Source organism: Microcaecilia unicolor, chromosome 6 (genome assembly GCF_901765095.1).
Source record: "Microcaecilia unicolor chromosome 6, aMicUni1.1, whole genome shotgun sequence".
NCBI classification, from domain to species: domain Eukaryota; kingdom Metazoa; phylum Chordata; class Amphibia; order Gymnophiona; family Siphonopidae; genus Microcaecilia; species Microcaecilia unicolor.
Genome location: NC_044036.1, coordinates 13,797,686 through 13,818,859, shown reverse-complemented (window position 1 = coordinate 13,818,859; position 21,174 = coordinate 13,797,686).

The window sequence follows — 21,174 nt, the reverse complement described above, 5'->3', positions numbered from 1 at the left end:
TCACTGTGGATAAGAAGGGCTCCCACTAGCTGAAAAAGCCAGAATGTACTATGTAGGACTGAAATTGCTTGAGGCTGAGTGGATCTGCTAGACCAAAACAGTATAGTCCATATTTTTGAGGTAACATTTGATGTGATACCCGCAAGCAAGCAGGTAGTGATCTGTAATCTGTCATTAAAAAATCATCCATAGTACCTGAAGATTAGGGGGTGGCCAATTTAACGCCTATTTTTAAAAAGGGATCTAAGGATGATCCGGGAAATTACAGACTGCCGGGCAAAATAGTGGACACTATTATAAAGAATAAAAATACAGAACACATAGACAAACATGGTTTAATGGGACAGAGTTAACATGGATTCAGCCAAGGGAAGTCTTGCCTCACCAATTTGCTTCATTTCTTTGAAGGCGTGAATAAACATGTGGATAAAGGTTGATGCAGCGTATCTAGATTTTCAGAAAGACTCCTGAGAAATTAAAAACCTACGGGAGAGGAGGCAATGTTCTGTGGTGGATTAGGAATTGGTTGATGTAGAGAAAAGAGAAGGTAGGGTTAAATGGCCAATTCTCTCAGTGGAGGAGGGTGAAGAGTGGAGTGCCACAAGGATCTGTACTGGGACCGGTGCTATTTAACATATTTATTAATGGTCTGGAAATGGGATTGATGAGTGAGGGGATTAAATTCCCTTCGACCATTACGGTGCCTGACACGCACCTACCTCATTCGACCACAACACAACCTTGTATTTGTTATCAACTGACTGGAGAACGCCTTTGTGGTATTGTGTGAGCCACATTGAGCCTGCAAATAGGTGGGAAAATGTGGGGTACAAATGTAACAAATAAAAAAAAATTGCAGACGACACGAAACATACAGAATAAGAAGAATGCTTTTTCTATAAAACATACAAACGAGGTGGGGAAAACTCTAGTAATATAATCAAATCTTAAGTAACATAATAGATCAACACTAATGGCTATAAAGGCTTGAAATCAGGGATATTCAGTTCCTCCTCTCCAGCACCTCAAAACAGGTCTGATTTTCAAGATGTCCACAATGAGGGGCATAATTGAACGAAAACGTCTATCTCCATGGGCGTTTATCCCCGAGAACGGGTCCGTGAAGGGGCGGACCGAACCGTATTTTCGAAAAAAATAGACGTCCATGTTTTATTCGACAATTTGTGAGCTGGGCGTTTTTGTTTTTCAGTGATAATGGAAAATGAAAGCGCCCAGCTCAAAAACGAATAAATCCAAGGCATTTGTTCGTGGGAGGGGCCAGGAGTCGTAGTGCACTGGTCTCCCTCACATGCCAGGACACCAACCGGGCACCCTAGGGGGCACTTTTACAAAAACAAAAAAAAAGGTAAAAGAGCTCCCAGGTGCATAGCACCCTTCCCTTGTGTGTTGAGCCCCCCAAATCCCCCTCAAAACCCACTGCCCACAAGTCTACAGCATTACTATAGCCCTAAGGGGTGAAGGGGGGCACCTACATGTGGGTACAGTGGGTTTGGGGGGGTTGGACGACTAAGCATTAAGCAACACAATTGTAACAGGTAGGGGGGGATGGGCCTGGGTCCACCTGCCTGAAGTCCACTGCACCCCCTAACAACTGCTCCAGGGACCTGCATACTGCTGCCAGGGAGGTGGGTATGACATTTGAGGGTGAAAATAAAAAGTTGTGAAACATCATGTTTTGTGGTGGGAGGGGGTTAGTGACCACTGGGGGAGTCAGGGGAGGTCATCCCCGATTCCCTCCAGTGGTCATCTGGTCATTTAGGGCACTTTTTGGGGCCTTATTCGTGGAAAAACAGGGTCCAGGAAAAGTGCCCTAAATTCTCGCTAAAAACGCATATTTTTTTTCCATTATCGGCGAAAGGCGCCCATCTCTGTTCGGGTGATAACCATGCCCCAGTCCCACCTTCGCCACGCCTCCGACACGCCCCCGTCAACTTTGTACGCTTCCGCGATGGAGTGCAGTTGAAAACGTCCAAAATCGGCTTTCCATTATACCGCTTTATTCGTTTTTGTGAGATAAACGTCTATCTCCCGATTTGGGTCGAAATCTAGGCGTTTTTCTCTTTCAATTATAAGGTGGAATGAATATTCATTAGAAAACTTTTATATCGTACAGTAATTATCCTGGTATTGTAGCAAAGCATTAGCAATATACCTATGTTAGTTGAATGTTCTAATGCTGCTTATTAGGTGGATCATTAGTATTATGCTAGCATTGTATTATACCTCTGGTATTTGAATTTCAGTGCTGTTAAAAGTGCATATTGTTGATCCTGTTTCATGCTAGTTCTATTATTAGGTTTTAATTTGCTTTTTCCAAGTTTGCCTCATTTTTTATATTTATGTATTGGGATTTAATAACTTTATGAACAGATTCGCCCAAGGCAGGAAGTCATCCCATCCCCTTCTCTGTATCTTTTCTAATTCCACTATAAAGAGAAAAACGCCTATATTTCGACCCAAATCGGGAGATGGGCGTTTTTCTGGCAAAGGCGCCCAAATCGGTATAATCGAAAGCCGATTTTGGGCGTTTCCAACTGCACTCCGTCGTGGAAGCGAATAAAGTTGACGGGGGCGTGTCGGAGGTGTGCCGGAGGCGGGACTGGGGCGTGGTTAGCAGCCGAGGAGAGATGGGCGTCTTTAGCTGATAATCGGAAAAAAAAAAAGGCGTTTTTACCGTAATTTTGGGTCACTTTTTTTTTACCCTTTTTTTTCACAAACAAGTCCCAAAAAAGTGCCCCAACTGACCAGATGACCACTGGAGGGAATCGAGGATGACCTCCCCGGACTCTGCCAGTGGTCACTAACCCCCTCCCACAAAAAAAACCGACTTTAAAAACTTTTTTTCCCAGCCTGTATGCCAGCCTCAAATTCCGTACCCACCTCCATGACAGCAGAATATGTTCGATCCTCTCACAGCCTTTCCCTGGGTCAGATGTGGCTCTCGGGTGCACTACAGGGTCACATCAGCATTGCATTGTGGTGGGTGTAGGGTATTGGGCTCCGTGATTTCATTAGCTTGTGTTACAGTCTCACGATGTTGGTAGTTGGTAGGCTCTTCTCCCATGGTGCTTTTCTCCCTGCCTACTGGGTCAGAGTGTGCCCTGTTGTGTTTCCGGTAGTCCATGAGGTAGTGGCCATTTTTGTAAGCCAGTTTTAGATCCCTTCCATGTGTTAGCCACGTTAGAGAACTTAGTTCTTACCTTGAATGTGGCTGAAAGAGGGCATTGTACAGCATTCTGCCAGCTCTGACCTGCTAATCTGACTACCAGGGAGACTCGTTGCCAGTGGTGGGGCAGAACCTCTGATCTGCAGTTAACTGTGAGTAAACGCGGTTATTCCAATAAAGGATGTTTTCTGAGAGATTAGTCTTCAGGTGTCAACTGGTGTGCCAATGTTATACAGCAGTAACAAGTCCTAGAGGCCTGCGTGTATGCAGGTCCCTGGAGCACTTTTAGTGGGTACCGCAGTGCACTTCAGGCAGGCAGACCCAGGCCCATCCCCCTCCCACCTGTAACACTTGTGCTGGTAAATGGGAGGCCTCCAAAACCCACTGTACCTACATGTAGGTGCCCCCTTCACCCCTAAGAGCTATGGTAGTGTTGTACATTTGTGGGTAGTGGGTTTTGGGGGAGGGGGGTTGGGAGCTCAGCACCCGTGGTAAGGGAGCTATGCATGTGGGAGCTTTTTCTGAAGTCCACCGCACTGATCTCTAGGGTGCCCAGTTGGTGTCCTGGCATATCAGGGGGGCCAGTGTACTACCAATCCTGGCCCCTCCCACGACCAAATGGCTCGGATTAGGACGTTTTTGAGCTGGGCGTTTTTAGTTTCCATTATCGCTAAAAAAAACAAACACCCAGCTCAAAACGTCCATTTTTTTCAAAAATACAGTTCGGCCCGCCCCTTCACAGACCCGTTCTCGGAGATAAACGCCCATGGAAATAGGCATTTCCATTCGATTATGCCCCTCTATATCTTTTTTGAGATGCGGTGACCAAAACTGAACACATTATTCGAGGTGCGGTCGCACCATGGAGCGATAGAAGGGCATTATAACGTCCTCATTTTTCTTTCCCATTCCTTTCCTAATAATACCTAACATTCTATTTGCTTTATTAGCTGCCGCCGCACACTGAGCAGAGGGTTTCAATGTATCATCAACAATGACACCTCGATCCCTTTCCTGGTCAGTGACTCCTAATGTGGAACCTTGCATCGTGCAACTATAGTTTGGGTTCCTCTTTCCCACATGCATCACTTTACACTTTGATCACATTAGGGGGACAGAATTGCAAGAGAGGGAATAAAAGTATTAATGTGAGTACAACTGTACTATGAATAGGATAAGAGGGATGATATGCCTCACATATAGCCTTTACTGTACCCCAAAGCCTTTTTATAAAGGGAAGTCTCTTAAGGGTCTTTTTATTAAGCTGGGCTAACAGATTTAGTGTGTGTTAAATGATATGACATCCTTAGGGATATAATGGACACGGGCAGGGTGCACAGAAATGCTTCTCAAAAAATGACAAACTGTCCAGAATACAGCTGCAAGACTGATCTATGGTAAATCGAAGTTCGACAGTTCCAGACCAATACGTGAAAAACTGCACTGGCTACCTGTCAAGGATCGTATAACATTTAAAATTTGCACCCTGGTGCATAAAATCCTCTACGGCGAAGCTCCAGCTTATATGGATAATCTTATCAACTTAACCACCCAGGAATTCTTACAAATCTTCTCGTTCATATTTAAATCTCCACTACCCCACATGTACCGGCCTCAAGTATAAAACCAGTTACGCACCTACCTTTCCCTATATCAGCGCTCGATTGTGGAATGGTTTACCAAAATCAGTAAAAGCTACTTACGATCAACCGACTTTCAGAATATCGCTGAAGACCACCTTATTTAGAAAAGCTTACGCTAAAGTCCCGCATTGCATTAGTGACTCCTGAACTGTTACTGTTATACGGACGTATTGTACCCTTTTGCACCTTTCTCTTTTCTTCCCCTCTGTCATTGCTCACCAACTACTTCAACCTAAATGTATCCGATTGTTTGTTACTAGATTGATGTAAGCCTTTTTACACTGATGCAAGCCACATTGAGCCTGCCCATGGGTGGGAAAATGTGGGATATAAATGCTCTAAATAAATAAATAAATAAATAAATGTAACGGGCTTGTTATTTAGCGCACCTTAGTAAAAATACCCCTTAATCGCCAACATTTATTTTATTTATTGCATTTGTATCCCACCTCTTTGCAGGCTCAATGTGGCTTACAATACATTATGGATATTGGAAATGAGAGGAGAGTAAACATTTGGTGTTACAGAAGGATTTGGGTTGTATGATAATGGAATACATAATAATAAAAAACAGAAGGCATTAAGTTACATTCGCCGTATATGTGGGAGTTTCACATGACTTGGTCTTTGTGATAGGTCTTGTCGAAGAGATAGGTCTTTAGCAGTTTCCGGAAGTTGGTCAGTTCATAGACCGCTTTCAGGTTACGTGGCAATGCGTTCCAGAACTGTGCGCTCATATAAGAAAAGGTTGATGCGTGCATTAATTTGTACTTTAGACCTTTACAGTTGGGGAAATGAAGATTGAGGAATGTGCGAGAAGATTTTTTAGCATTCCTGGATGGTAGGTCTATCAAGTCTGACATATAGGCTGGAGCATCACCATGGATGATTTTATGTACTAGGAAAAGCAGCACTATCTCTTTAAAAATGGGTTTTACATGGTAGCCATTAGCTAGTGTGTAACAAGAATTGCCAATAAACTGAATACTATTTTTTTAAGTCTACTTCTTTGGCAATGGTTTCATCAAGGATTGGACATAATTAGGGATGGTCGCACACTCTAGCTAGTAAAAATCACTGCTTCTGGCTGCATTTCAGCACCATGGTCTGAACAGCTCCTCCAACCATTAAAAAAAAAAACAAAAACGTGAGGAGACAGATGGTGCATTTCAGATGTCTGAACCAGGGGAAGGCTCTCAGATTTTGGCCCACTGCTGCTGGAGAGAAATGAAAGCAGTGTGTGTATTTGGGTGATTAGGTAATTCCAGGCAGGTGTATGGGCAGGGTTGAGGACATTAATTATAAACAGTGTCAATAAAAAGCTGTGAAAAGCTCCTTATGTGCATTCTTGTTTAGACTGGGATGATGAATACATAGACCAACAGTTGGTTACTTGGGACATCCTCACCATTCATAGGTCTTTGTCTTCTGGAATTCAACCCCTGTCTTACGATTATCTTGGTAGCTTATTTTATCACATTATATGGTGATGAATTAAAAGGCCACTGGAATTAAAAACTACCATTGCCTTCCTCTCCACATCTAGCTCTCCAGAAACTCTTAAGAATAAATACACGACTTTCAGATATCCTCTCCCATTATAAAGCATTATTGGAACTCCACCAAATTGAAAATTGTAAGCCATTTTGAACTGAAAGTTGTTTTTGGATTATAGTGGGATACAAGAATTTTATTTATTTATTTATTTATTTATTAGGATTTATTTACCACCTTTTTGAAGGAATTCACTCAAGGCAGTGTACAGTAAGAATAGATCAAACATGAGCAATAGGCAATTACAGCAGTAAAAATATTCAAGTAACAATACAAAGTATGGCATGGTATACTACTTGCAATGACTACACAATATGTACTAGAACATTACAATTGGTAGTGAAGGGTGAGGCAAAGTTGTAACATATAGATGAGTAAGAAAGTAGGAAGAATTAGAAAGTAAAGTGATTTATTTGAAGAAAGTTGCACGTGAGGTCAGAGAGATGGTTAAATATTATCTCAGCTAGGGTAGGAGTGGATAAACATGTCCCGCTGCAGTATGTGCAGCCTGAGTCAATCCTTGTGTGTGTGAGTGAGTCTAACTAATTAGTTACTTCTTCCATTAAAGGCATTAAAGAATGCGTAAATAAAAGTAAATAAATGCCACATGGCACAGGTCTGATTTCTTTGGTACCAGATTCCCTCCAGTCCACTGATCTCTGTGGGAACATATTTTTATATTGCATGTAATGTCAGAGCTAAACCTGAGATTCATTGTGATTTGGAAAATTCAGAACTTCTGAGCTGATTTATCCCTGGCTTTTGACAGATTGAGTATAGAAAAGAAACCAACCTTTTCCATGAAAGCAATCCAGTTTATTTGAGGTGACTTCTTTAAGATGAGAACTTTTGTCACGGCAGGTATGAATTGTTAAAGCAGCTCATGGCTGAGATTTCTCGGGTTGGTTGATGAATTTCAATTCTGCCACACGCCAGTACCTGTGTCTTTAACGCTGTCATACTACAGGCTTCTCTATCAGAGCTCAGTGCTGGGGGGCGGGGGGGGGGGGGGGGGCAGAACTCAGCAGTGGGTCGGGGCAGCATGAATCAGCTTAGGAAAAATCACTGAAGCCAAGATCTGCCAAAAAGTTGAAGGGGGGGGGGGGGTAATTCGATAAAGAAGGTGCCAACATTTAAGGGCAAACAATTATTACGCATATATACACCTACAAATACCAAAACCAAAACTGGCCCAGCCCCCAAACAGGTACAACCCCTACACCCTCCCTCCTTCCTCTGCAATTGGTCCCGCCCCGGAACTGAAGGAGCTCCAACTTCCTCTCACCATCTTCTCCTTTGAACCCCTCCCCCCCCCGCTCAACTCGTAAGCTCCCCCCGGGCCTACCATACCATTCTAGTGATCTAGTGGCTAGTTGGGGCAGGAGCAATCCTTGGTCTCTCCTGCCTATACCAGCTCCGCAGTCAAAATGCCACAACTTCACAGCAGACTTGCAAGATTGCAACATTGAAAATGTTCCAGCAGGTCCTGAGCTGTCGGTGCATGAGGACGACTCCTCGGTGGAGCAGTCTGCTTGCATTTTTTAATACTATCTGCATGTATGCGTGAAATGTGTATGTAATATATTTGTGCCTCCCACATGTAACAACACTGTTAAAAAGTTGTCGTGGAATCCCTCCCCCCAAAAAAAGAAACTCCATATGATGTCATATACAATGGCTGTATATGACACTCGCCTATGGCATGGTTGTCACCTTTTTTTTCCTGAGCACCATTGTACAACATTGACGCTTTCCACGAGACTGTTCTAGGCATGTGCTTGGCGCTTTCCCTACTGAGCTGCTTGCAGAATTTCCACGCATCTCGTTTGCATGCAATTTCCTTTGAGCGTCAATCGCTGTTTCAAAATCGGTAAGTTCAACCACGGATATAGACGTATGCGGTATTTAACAGTGACTTTTGAGCATCTGGGCCTGAGTACTTCAGCCTATAATACTCCTGAGGGCCGTAGGACACAATGTTCCCATTGAGTATTTCATCCTATAATACTCCTGCTGTGAACCACTGAGTAGAATACTCGCTCTGAGTACACAAAGCTATAATGTTCCCACTGAGTACTTCAACCTATAATACTCCTGTGGGTTTTAGGCAGAGGTGTAGCCACGGGTGTCCTTGGGTGCTCCTTTCTGTGCATCACATGGAAACCTCTGTACATCACACAGAAACATCTGTGTATTGCAAGGAATGCTCATTTTAATACTAAGGAGCTCATTGTAATACATTTACATAGGATTATCGGTAGCTGTTACTGTGAATAGTAAAAGTAATGCAGAATCCCTTTGTGCATTAGAGGTTGAATAACGTGCATGCTAGACTGGCTACAACCAGTCTAAATCGGAGATTGCGAGCACAATAAGGTTTCAGCATTGGGACCTCAGTGAGAACATTGTAGCTTTGGGTACTCGGAGGGAGTATTTTTCTCTATGGTTCACAACATGAACAGAAGAGATCGACCACAAGAACGTGGAGGAACACTCTATCCCTACGAACGTAGAGAGACACCAATTCAAGAGTAGGGTGAATAGGCACTTCCAAAGGACGTAAGGGAGACGTAATGCAACTGATATGTAAGGATTTATTCAAAATGCATCAAAAGACTCGACACAGCAGCTGTGTTTCAGCGTAAGCGCCTGCCGCAGGAATCTGAAGATACAATGTAGACTGTTCATCAAATCCTTAACACAGGGCTTCTCTTACAAGGCTGTGCTAGTGATTCCCGATCAGCAAAAGAGAGGAAGCCCGTAGGAACTGAATGGGCTTCTTCTCATTTGCCGTGCAGGAATCACTTGCGCGACTTTGTAAAAGATGACCTTAGTGAGGAGGAAAATGTTGTAAAGCAACAATCTACCCCCAAAAAAGCAGCTTCATTTCTAACCCATTGAACAATGCCTCTAGGTTAGTGCTAGTCCCTCTCTCCTCTATTATGAGGGGAGGGGGTTGGGTTTGGGAGGGAGGGAGGGGAACCCCATTGCTAAACTACCAGGACTAGTGGGGGGCTGTCAAGGGTCCCACTGGACCACCAGGGTATTTTTTTGGGGGGGGATGCTTTGTGTTTTTTATTTTTAGTTACATTTGTACCCTGTGCTTTCCCACTCATGGCAGGCTCAATGCGGCTTACATGGGGCAATGAAGGGTTAAGTGACTTGCCCAGAGTCACAAGGAGCTGCCTGTGCCTGAAGTGGGAACCGAACTCAGTTGCTCAGTTCCTCAGGACCACAGTCCACCACCCTAACCACTAGGCCGCTCCTCCACTGTTGCTACTATTTGAGATTCTACATGGAATGTTGCTATTCCAACATTCCATGTAGAAGTCAGCCCTTGCAGATCACCAATGTGGCCGCACAGGCTTCTGCTTCTGTGAGTCTGACGTGCAGGATGTCAGACTCACAGAAACAGAAGCCTGCGCAGCCACATTGGTGATCTGCAAGGGCCGACTTCTACATGGAATGTTGGAATAGCAACATTCCATGTAGAATCTCAAATAGTAGCAACATTCCATGTAGAATCTCCAATAGTATCTATTTTATTTTTGTTACATTTGTACCCCACACTTTCCCACTCATGGCAGGCTCAATGTGGCTTACATGGGGCAATGGAGGGTTAAGTGACTTGCCCCGAGTCACAAGGAGCTGCCTGTGCCTGAAGTGGGAATCCAACTCAGTTCCTCAGTTCCCCAGGACCAAAGTCCACCACCCTAACCACTAGGCCACTCCTAGTGGTTAGGGTGTAAGGGGTAAGGGGCCTCTGGGGGTCCACCGGACCTCCAGCCTCCCTGTGCTTGGGGGCTTGAGATTTGACAGGTATGGGCTTTTTTTCTTTTTTGACAGCCTGGACCTGTCAAGCATGTGTAGGAGAATTGTATCCGTGCATGCCCAGGCACAATCCCCCCGTGTTTTCCTCCGACGATCAATGCTAATAACGCACCTAAATTTGCATATTATTAGCATTGATCATTGGGGAGTTAATTCCCTGTGCTGTTCTGGTGCTATTTTTGCTGTTTCGGAACAGGGCGGGGAGTTGATAATCGGGTTCTAAGTAATAAGACAGCTGATCTAGCCGAACAGTAGTATAGTATATCCAATGCAAATATTCAGGATTTGTTTTTTGAATGAAGTAGTGCTATTGAGGTTATTTTCAAGCAACAAAAGGTTTCCAGCAACAATAGCTGAAAGTGCCTTTTTGATGCCAGAGAGACAAATATAGTATTACTAGTAAAAAAGCCCCGTTTCTGATGCAAATGAAACGGGGGGGGGGGGGGGGGGGGCTAGCAAGGTTTTCTTCAGAGTGTGCATGTGGGAGTGTGTGTGTCCCTGCCCTCTGCCCTCTCTCCCTCCCCCCTCCCAGTCCAGTACTTCAGTGTTAAGTTTCCTGCTGTTCTGTGTTTGTGTTACAGAGAGAGTGAGGGCCTCTCTCCCCTCCCCCCTCTGAGTCCTTCACTGTTACAGAGAGAGGGATTTCGTGCTGTGCTGTTTTCCTTCACTCATGGGGAAATCGGATATCTCTGGCGCTTCACACTTACTACTACTACTACTACTTAACATTTCTAGAGCGCTACTAGGGTTACGCAGCGCTGTACAAATTAACAAATAAGGACAGTCCCTGCTCAGAAGAGCTTACAATCTAAAGGACGAAATGTCAAGTTGGGGTAGTTAAGATTTCCTGAGAAGAGGTGTAGTGATTAGGTGCCGAAGGCGACATTGAAGAGGTGGGCTTTGAGCAATGATTTGAAGATGGGCAGGGAGGGGGGCCCGGCATATGGGCTCAGGGAGTTTGTTCCAAGCATGGGGTGAAGCGAGGCAGAAAGGGCGAAGCCTAGAGTTGGCGGTGGTGGAGAAGGGTACTGAAAGGAGGGATTTGTCTAGAGAGCGGAGGTTGCGGGTGGGGACATAGAGGGAGATGAGAGTAGAGAGGTAAGGAGGGGCTGCAGATCGAGTGCATTTGTAGGTGAGTAGGAGAAGCTTGAACTGTATGCGGTATCTGATCGGAAGCCAGTGAAGTGACTTGAGGAGAAGGGTGATATGAGTGTATCGGTCCAGGCGGAAGATAAGACGTGCGGCCGAGTTCTGGATGGACTGAAGGGAGGGATAGATGGCTAAGTGGGAGGCCGGTGAGGAGTAGGTTGGAGGCTTCATAGAACGTTGGTGGTGCCTTTTATATATATAGATAATTTCTGTGAGTCACACGTCCAGTGCCCCCTACTACACCTTCCACCGCACTCTTCTGTCAGAGATGAAACGTCGGGTTCCCTTACAGAAGCACCGCACTAAATATTTCTGTGAAATGTTCCATGCACATCCCAGTACAATTGAAACTGTGGCTGGTGACTGTGGCTTTTTATGCTGGCCTGTAGGGAAACTGTTATCACCTTCATTCATTTCCATGTCACTGCACTGAGAAAGCGCACCAAAATCACTTACAACCTCATTTAAAGAACCTTTGCTGGAGAATCAAGGGAGACCAGTGGTAAACCCTCTGCAAGAACAGTGTCGGCATCACCAGTCACGCATGTCTTTTCCTGGCCTGATGTGCACCGTCTACTTCCTAAGAAAAAGAGTGGTGTTTGCCTGAAATGCAACAGGAGGTTGTGAAGACAAAATCAGTGATGGAATTCGGGAATGCGTGGAATGAACACAGAGGAACACTATATAGGCGGGGCAGCCTGACCGTTCGGGCAACTGGGCAGTGCCTGAGGGCCCAGGGGCTGTAGGGGGTTCAGGCAGAATAGCAGTAGTGGGCAAGTAAGAGTGGGGTTCCTTCCTGCCCCTGAAGAAGCCACTAAGACTACCAGGGCCCTTCAAGGTAGGACTGGGAAGGACCCACTGAGGTTCTGGGGACTGTGGTGTGGGGAAGGAGGCAGGGTCGCCGAGAGACTGGGCCGGGCCCAGGGCAAGGCCGCCCCCGGGGCCCTGCCCTTACCAGCCTCGGCGCCCCGCCCTCCCGAGGTCACCGTGGCCACTCCCTCCTCCACCCCCCGAGGTCGCCACTGCTCCCCCCACCCCCGAGATCGCCGCAGCCACTGCTCCCCACCTCCACCCCCTGAGGTCACCACCGGGCCGGGCCCCCTGCATTGAAATCGCAGTCTCACCTCCGTGAAAGCAGCGCTGCAGGCAGCAGAACGCCTCCCTTCGGCCCTACTTCCCTCCTTGTGTCCCACCCTCACGGTAGTTACGTCGACCACGAAGGGCAGGTGGGACTGCGGCGCCGGGCCACCCTTGCTGGGTAGACTTCTATGGTCTGTGCCCCAAAACTGGCAGGGAGAGACAAAGACTAATTCACAAAGAAGTGAAGCAGAGTCAAATCTGGCCACCTTGTTGGGGAGACTAGATGGATCATGCAGGTCTTTATCTGCCAACATTTACTATGTTACTACATGAGTATATAGGGAGGGGGTACATGGACCATAGGACTGGCAAAGTAAGGTTCAAAACAAATAGTAGAAAGGGTTTCCCCCCCCCCCCATACAGTGCGTAATCAAGCTGTGGGATCTATTACTGGAGAATGTGATCGATGTGACCAATACAGTGGGATTCAAAAGAGGATTGGATGAGTTTCTGGAGGAAAAGCCCATAAAAGATTATTAGCCAAGTAGACCGGCCAGAGCCATTGTTTATTCCTAGAAACAAACTATGGAAAATCGATCGACGTTTTGGATTCGGCCAAGTACTTGGAACACAGACAGGAGACCGGGCTTGATGGACCTCGGTCTGACTCAGCAAGTCAATGTTCTTACTTATCAATTTATTGAGATTTATTAAACGGCTTTATGAAGAGATCCACTCAAGGCAGTGTACAGCAGGAACAGTTTAACGTAAAACTTACAATTTTGTTAATAGCATAACAACAGAAAAATGACCAACATAGTAACATAGTAACATAGTAGATGACGGCAGAAAAAGACCTGCATGGTCCATCCAGTCTGCCCAAGACAAACTCATATGTGTATACCTTACCTTGAATTGAATTTGTACCTGTCCTTTTCAGGGCACAGATCATATAAGTCTGCCCAGCAGTATTTCCCGCCTCTCAACCACCAGTCCCGCCTCCCATCACCGGCTCTGGTACAGACCGTATAAGTCTGCCCTCCCCTATCCTCGCCTCCCAACCACCACCCCCTCTTCCCCCCACCTGCTCCGCCACCCAATTTCAGCTAAGCTTCTGAGGATCCATTCCTTCTGCACAGGATTCCTCTATGCATATCCCATGCATGTTTGAACTCCGTTACCGTTTTCATCTCCACCACTTCCCGCGGGAGGGCATTCCAAGCGTTCACCACCCTCTCCGTAAAAAAATACTTCCTGACATCTTTCCTGAGTCTGCCCCCCTTCAATCTCATTTCATGTCCTCTCGTTCTACCGCCTTCCCATCTCCGGAAAAGATTCGTTTGCGGATTAATACCTTTCAAATATTTGAACGTCTGTATCGATTAAATATAGTATAATAAATGAGGTAACCTTGGAAATGGCAAATTGAAATCTAGAAACAGGACTAATGAAGCAGTTTCAGAAGTATATACACTTAACCAGTGCACTTTTTCTAGTGAAAAAGGTGCCGGTACTCAGATGCTAGGCCACCCTTCAGGGGTGGGGGTAATCACTGAGGGACCCTCCCCATAATAGCCAGGCCCCCTGCAACCAGTCACAGAATCTATGACAAGGCAGAATTGGTGTGTAAGATCTGAGCTCTTTCATTAAAACTTGGGGGCCATGGGTAAATTTTAGCAGCCAATGGAAAAGGTGCCGGTACTCAGTACCCCCAAGTACCCCCTTAAAAAAAGCCATGCATTTAACAGCACTGTAGAACAATCACATAACACTACTACATGTACACAGCAGGGCTGCTAAGAAACTGAACTGGACCTGGAGCAGGGCCACCGCCGCTGCCGCTCCCCCGCCCTGGATCGTGGCTATCCCCCCACCCCAGATCGCTGCTGCAAAATATCTTATTGGCTGGCGGGGATCCCGAGGCCCATCCAGCAGAAGACGATTGCCTGTCCCTGCGGCTGCTTTATGTGCTCTGAGAGAAAAAGTAGTCACTCAGCAGAGCAGCGCTGGAGTTGCTCCTCTGGGTCCTCTCCAGCCTCCAAGAGGGGCCCGGCCATGGCGTCTGAGTTTTCTCTCTCCTGCTCCTGTCTGGACACAATTACTTGGGTCTCGGCAGGAGAGAGAGACCCCAGTGCTGGGCCCCCCTTGGAGGCCTGGGCCTGGGGAATTTTTTCCCCTGTGCCCCCCCCCCTCTCGGCAGCCCTGGTACACAATGCTGTACACATTATATGCAGGTACTTTCTCTGTCCCTAGAGGGTTCGCAATCAAGTTTTTGTACCTGGGATAATGGAGGGTTAAGTGAATTGGCCAAGGTCACAGGGAGCTGCAGTGGGAATTGAACCCAGATCACCAGGTTCACACTGTCTTGTACTAACCATTAGGCTATAAAGGAATAGGATAAATGTAGAAATGTACAATAGAAATGATACCGTAATAGACAGCATGGAAGAACATTTGAATAACAGAGATATAACACAATGTCAGCATAATTCCAATGAAACATCTAACAGGCAGGCATTAGAACATTCAGATAACACAGATATTGCTGTTCCTACAGTATAATGAAACATCTTTAATAGGTAGCTGAGGGGACAAGTGCAGTTAATTTGATGGGATTAGTTGGCCTAAGAGATTTCTCACAGGGATACAGAGCTGCTCACCGCTAGGATTGACTGGTGCAAGGGAAGCAGAATAGAAATGGAGACATAAGTTTACTTTCCTGTGTCTAGCAGACCTATGATTGGCACAGGGATACAGGGCCTTTCAAGTCTAAGATAATTGAGTAGATCAGCACAAGGATACAGGGTTTTCTCTGCTGGCTCAACACAGGGACCCAGAGCTTTAAAATTCCAGCTCACTGGTTCCAATTTGGCTCAGTCTGACAAGAATTTGCTGTCTGATGATAACTCTGCGGCGATCTAGGTGAAATGAGCTGCTGGTTTGAATCCAGGAGACATATGTCCACATCACTGAAAACCATCATTTTAATTGCACCCCCCCCCCCCCCCAGTGACTGTCACAGGAGAGAGACCAAGGGACAAATGACCATGGAAAGTACCCATGGAATAGTGTCTCCCAGGGGTGTAGCTAGGTGGGGGCATGGGCCCCCACAGATTTAGTCCAGACCCCCTCCACTTTCGACCCCCCCCCCGCCGACCCTCCCCACCACTTTCGACCCCCCTCGCCGCCGCGGAGGGGGGGGGGTCGAAAGTGGCAGGGGGAGGCAGGCTAAAATGTGCCCCCCCCACCTTGGGCTCTGGACCCCCCCTTCCACCGAGGTCTGGCTATGCCCCTGGTGTCTCCTGCGAGGAAAAATGATATTAAAGTTATTCTGTGGCTAGATGTTTCTTTTCTGTGCTTAAACTATTAATGATGGCTTTAAAACGGTTAAACAAACAAAAAAGTGGGCACAAAACCAGGAGTCCCAGAGACTGGATCACAGTAAAGCTAAAGCCAAATTTTATTAATTAGTATATTTGACTCGACACAACTGTTGTGTTTCAGCCAAAGGGCCTGCATCAGGAGTCTACAAATAAAAACAGTAACAATAAACATTTGACATAACATAAAATTAATTGATATATAAATCTAAATAAGACATACAGTATATATAAAAGAACATAAAAACATTATAATAATATGTAGAATATTCATAAAAATACAAACACAAAATATATATCAAATGATCAGAACAACAGCAAAATCATAATGATAATAATACATGCGTAACTCCTGGTTTTGTGTCCACTTTTTTGTTTGTTTTACAAAGTATCCGTGGGTCTTCTTTGAGTTCTCCACGCTTTGTGGATTCTCTATTTAAAACGGTTAAACCAGCCCAACTTGACAAATAAACACTCAAGTTAAAAATCCAATTATAATAGGAACCTTGGTTTTTTTTCCCCACTTTGTGCATAGTAAAGAGATTGAAGCATTTCTCTTATATGAAGGCATGGTAGAAGGAGCCCTGAGCTTGGTGTTTTAATGGGATTTAACAACCTGTATTGTTCTATGTGAACAATCACCCCTTAGCTGGCTGCCGAAAAATATACTCTCCCCAGAGAACTGAAATTCCTGTTCCAATGTGAAGCAGACTTTGCTTCCTCTGGGGACAAAGCCACAGCTGAATCTGTCAGTGTGGTTTGAAATGACCGTGGGCGGACGTGTGATGGTGTCTGACAGGAATTAGAATGAAAAAATGGTAGCATGGAGGTGACATTTTCTAAGGAGGCGAGTTTAGCAAGTCCGGCGGCGTAGACTCACCATGAATCCATATCGTTATGCATTGACATGAATAAGGAAGTCAAAAAGGGGGCCATCGCCTGCCAAAAGCTCAGAGGCCTGTGAAGGTTTAGCCCCACATAGTCTAAAACGCTGACCCACTTCCACTGCAGAAACACAACATTTCCAGACTGAGAAGTAAACAGAGCAGTGAGTTGGGACCACAGGAAGGTGGTATATCAAATCCATGACCCTGACTCCCTCCCGTCATGAAAACATTTAGGGGGAGTAGATGGTATAGGGAAGAGTTCCCCCTCGCTGTTGATACAGTTCAGCCACCTTGCAGTAGGTGGCGCTAATCTGCTGAGGCGGAGGCTAAGCCTGAGTCAGAGCCTAGAGGGGCAGGGCTCAGGCCAGGAGGGCATTAAATTCCCTGAGCCAGAATAGTTCCGGGAGACCCCGATACAGAGGTTTCCACCAGGGAAGCCCTGGGAGGAGAGAAGCTACCCTGAAGTGAGGGTCTCCGCAGATTGTAAGTACGCTGCCAGAGCCTGATACAAGGTAGGCTAAGCTTGACGTTTAAGCTACACAGGATACCGTTGAGGTCTGGTGGGAGGCAGACCCGTGTGGTAAAACCTGGGAAGGAAAGGAGTTTATGTACTGTGGGGTTAAAGTTAGTCATTTACACGCCTGCACAGTTGACACTGGAGTAAAAGAGCCTGTACTTGTTCACCGTACCTGTGGGATTACAGACGGCAGTAATCCTTCCTATATAATAATTTGCACCTCCGTCTGGATGCCTGGGTTCGTAACACACTTCCCATTGGTCGACCCTGGGGATGACATCACAGGGCGGACCAATGGGAAGTGAGAGGGAAGGGAAGCCAGCACCAGACACCGGAGGTCTCTCTCTCTGTCCCCTCGGAGTGCAACGACAACCTGGGAAGGGAAGCCAGCACCAGCCGGCGGAGGTCAGTACACAATCGCTCCCCGCCCCCGAGTTCTAGCCCCCTCCTCTCCAAGCTCCAGGGCCCCCTACTTCCCTCCCTCCCTCCACTCCTGTCCGAGTTCCACGCCCCCTCTCTCCTCCGAGTTCCACCACCTCGTGCCTCCCTCCCTCTCTCTCTGTGCCCTCTGAGTGGAAGCAGGACGTGTGCGGCTGCCCCTCCCCTTCGTAAGTGCCAGCTGTTATTTAAAACTTCTTATCTCCTGGTCCGCCGGCAACAGTGAAGTCGAGCAGGCACTGCACGGCGCTTCAGACTGCCTTCGCTTCTGTTTCAGCTCTGCCTCTGGTCCCGCCCTTCTGCAAACAGGAAAAGAGGGCGGGACTAGAGGCAGAGCTGAAACAGAAGCGAAGGCAGTCTGAAGCGCCGTGCAGTGCCTGCTCGACTTCACTGTTGCCGGCAGACCAGGAGATAAGTAGTTTTAAATAACAGCTGGCACTTACAAAGGGGAGGGGCAGCTGCACACATCCTGCTTCCACTCGGAGGGCACAGGGAGAGAGGGAGGGAGGCGCGGGCAGTGGCGTTCCTAGGGGGGGCTGACACCCGGGGTGGATCGCCGATGCGCCCCGCCCCCCAGATGCAGCGCAACCCCCCCCCCCCCCTGCGAAAGAACCCCCCGGGTGCACGCCGCTGGGGGGGTGCTGCGCGCACCTGCCCTTCATTCGTTCCATGCTCCCTCTGCCCCAGAACAGGAACCTATTCCGGGGCAGAGGGAGCATGGAACGAACGAAGGACAGGTGTGCGCGGCACCCCCCAACAGCGTGCACCCAGGGCGGACCGCACCCACCGTTCCCCCTAGGAACGCCACTGGGTGCGGGGGTGCGGAACTCGGACAGGGGGTGCATGGAACTCGGAGGGCAGGGGAGGAGAGAGAGGGAGGGAGGGGGTCCTGGAACTGAAACGGGAGGGAGGGGGTCCTGGAACTGGAGGGGGGGAGGGGGTCCTTGAACTGGAAGGGGAGGGCCGGTCCTGGAACTGGAAGGGGGGTCCTGGAACTCAAAGGGGAGGGGGGCATGGAACACGGAGGACAGGGAGGGAGGGAGGGGCCATGGAACTCAGAGGGGAAGGAGCCTGGAACTCTGAGAGAGAGGGACGGACAGGCGGGGGTGTGGAACTCCAAAGACAGAGACCGAGGGAGGGAGAGCTGGAACTCTGAGGAGAGGGAGGGGGGCCTGGAATTCACATGACAGGGAGGGAGGCAGGAGGCCAAGCTGCAACTGTGAGGAAAACCTTGCAAGCGCCCATTTCATTTCTATCAGAAACGGGCCTTTTTTACTAGTGGTTTAATAAAAGAGTTTTATTTTGCTTCCCCTTGGCCTGGATGTCCGTTTGTGATGGCCTCCTGCCCAACTCGGTTCACAGGGAGTTCTATAAACGCTGCCTAAAGTTAGGTGTGGCAGTGGAAATTAACGAATGTTAATGGGGCTGAAAGGGCAGTTAGGGGCCACAGGGAACTTAGGTCCAGGTGCATTAAACTTAACGAGCCAGCAACGTGGTTTTTAAACTGGTTCTAGCCAGTTTAGCGCACAAGTAGTAAATCAGGACATGCACAAAAGGGTTCTCTGAGCCATTTTCCTGTCACGGTAGCAGCTAACAAAAACAGAATGCAAATGAGCTAATTACTATTATAATGTGAATGCGATGCGATGCACTACTGTTTCCGACCCCATGCACCGTGGAAATCCTAACTGGAGGTCTGCATCTCTCATTGGGGCTGCTGTGAACAGGACCCATGCAGAGGAGGGCGCCCATCGCAAAAATCGGAAGAAAAAAAAAATGTCCAAGTGCTCGTCAGGGACGTCCTTTCAAGTGCCTAACACCTGGACATCCTTCACTCAAAAAAAAAAAAAGGACGTCCCTGACGAGCACTTGGACGTTTTTTTTCTTCAGATTTTGTGATGGGCGTCCTTCTCTTGGACGTGTTTTTCTTACGTGCCCGAAAACCGCCGGAAAGAATCGGGGATCGGGACGTGCGAGGACGCCCAAATCAAAACTATTTGGACGTCCCCTTTCGATTATGCCCCTCCAGGTCTCTCTCGGCCAATCACAGCGCGTTTAGCTGACACAGCTGTGGTAAAAAGTGTCCCAGTGTGCGCCAATTTCACGCGCTCACAGTAGCGCAGGTCACTATTTACCCTGGCTTAGTAAAGGACCCCTTAGGCTCTATTTTATATCAGCAATTATGCCTGCAATTACGGTTATAGGATTGAATCTGCCCCTAATTGGCTAGTTCCACGGTGGTCTTCACAGATTTTCAGTGGCGTTACCTGGCTCAGTGGGAGATAACTGCATAGAAGCCCTTCCTACCTGCTTATCTTCCGCTGAATATCAGCTCTTACATTTTTTAGTTGTAGCTCCATCTTTTTGACGTAATCATCTCTGTTCAACACTGCCGAGGGGCGGACTGACAGTGGTCGGGACCCCCGGGCAGTAAAGGTCATTGGGGCCCCCTGGCTGCTGCCTGCCACCCCACCGTTGCACTCTGAGCGCTCACTCTAAAATAGCCTTTACTGCACTTTTCAGCGCCAATTTTGGCTGCAAAGTCTTACACCAACTGAAAAAGAGGAGGAGGGGAGGTCCTCATAACTTCCACAGGAAAAGCATGCAAAAACACCAGAAGTGCAGTGGCATAGCAAGGGCGGGGCGGTGGGGGAGGTCCGCTTCGGGTGCACGCTGCTGGAGGGGTGCAGAGAGCCGCCAGGTTACTTCCTGTTCTGGGGCAGAGGGAGCCAGAGGAGCCAACATCCGCGCGGCTGCTCCCAGCAGCTAGCAATGCACCTGGGGTGTGTGTGTGTTATTGCGCCTGGGGGGGTGTGTCATGCTGCACCCTGGGGGACGGACGCTGCTGTACCGGAAGAGGGGGGTGCGCAGCGGCGATCCGCCCCGGGTGGCAGCCGACCTAGGAATGCCACTGCAGAAGTGAGCACGCAGTTCTGGAACGCGCTGCCGCGCGGCCTGAAAACGATCTGCGAACAAACCAACTTCCGCAAATTATTGAAAACATATCTTTTTGAGAAAATTTACGGAAAGAACCAAAACACATAAAATCCACACTCACTGTTCAGTAATACATCAACACATCCACTTATGAATTCTCAATCCTGAAACCTCACCACACTCATACCTCCACTCACACACAAAAAAAAAATGTATACCATATGTTTTTTGTTATTATATATTGCCCTTTAGCTCCTCGTTGTTTCCTTCCAATGTTTCAACGTTCTTTTCCATTGATATATTCCTTACGATACTTTGATTTTGTCTCGTATAACTCTTCACAATGTAATCCATAACTGAATTGTAACAAAATGTATTTCCATCATTCATAATGTATTGTAAGCCACACTGAGCCCGCAAAAAGGTGGGAAAATGTGGGATACAAATGCAATAAAATAAATAAATAAATAAATAAAGTGAAGAAAGATCCAAATGACCAAGGCAAACACAGAGTAACAGCATCCAAAAGTTTATTTGCAAAATATGCAGGAGTGGAAACGTTGCATGCCAT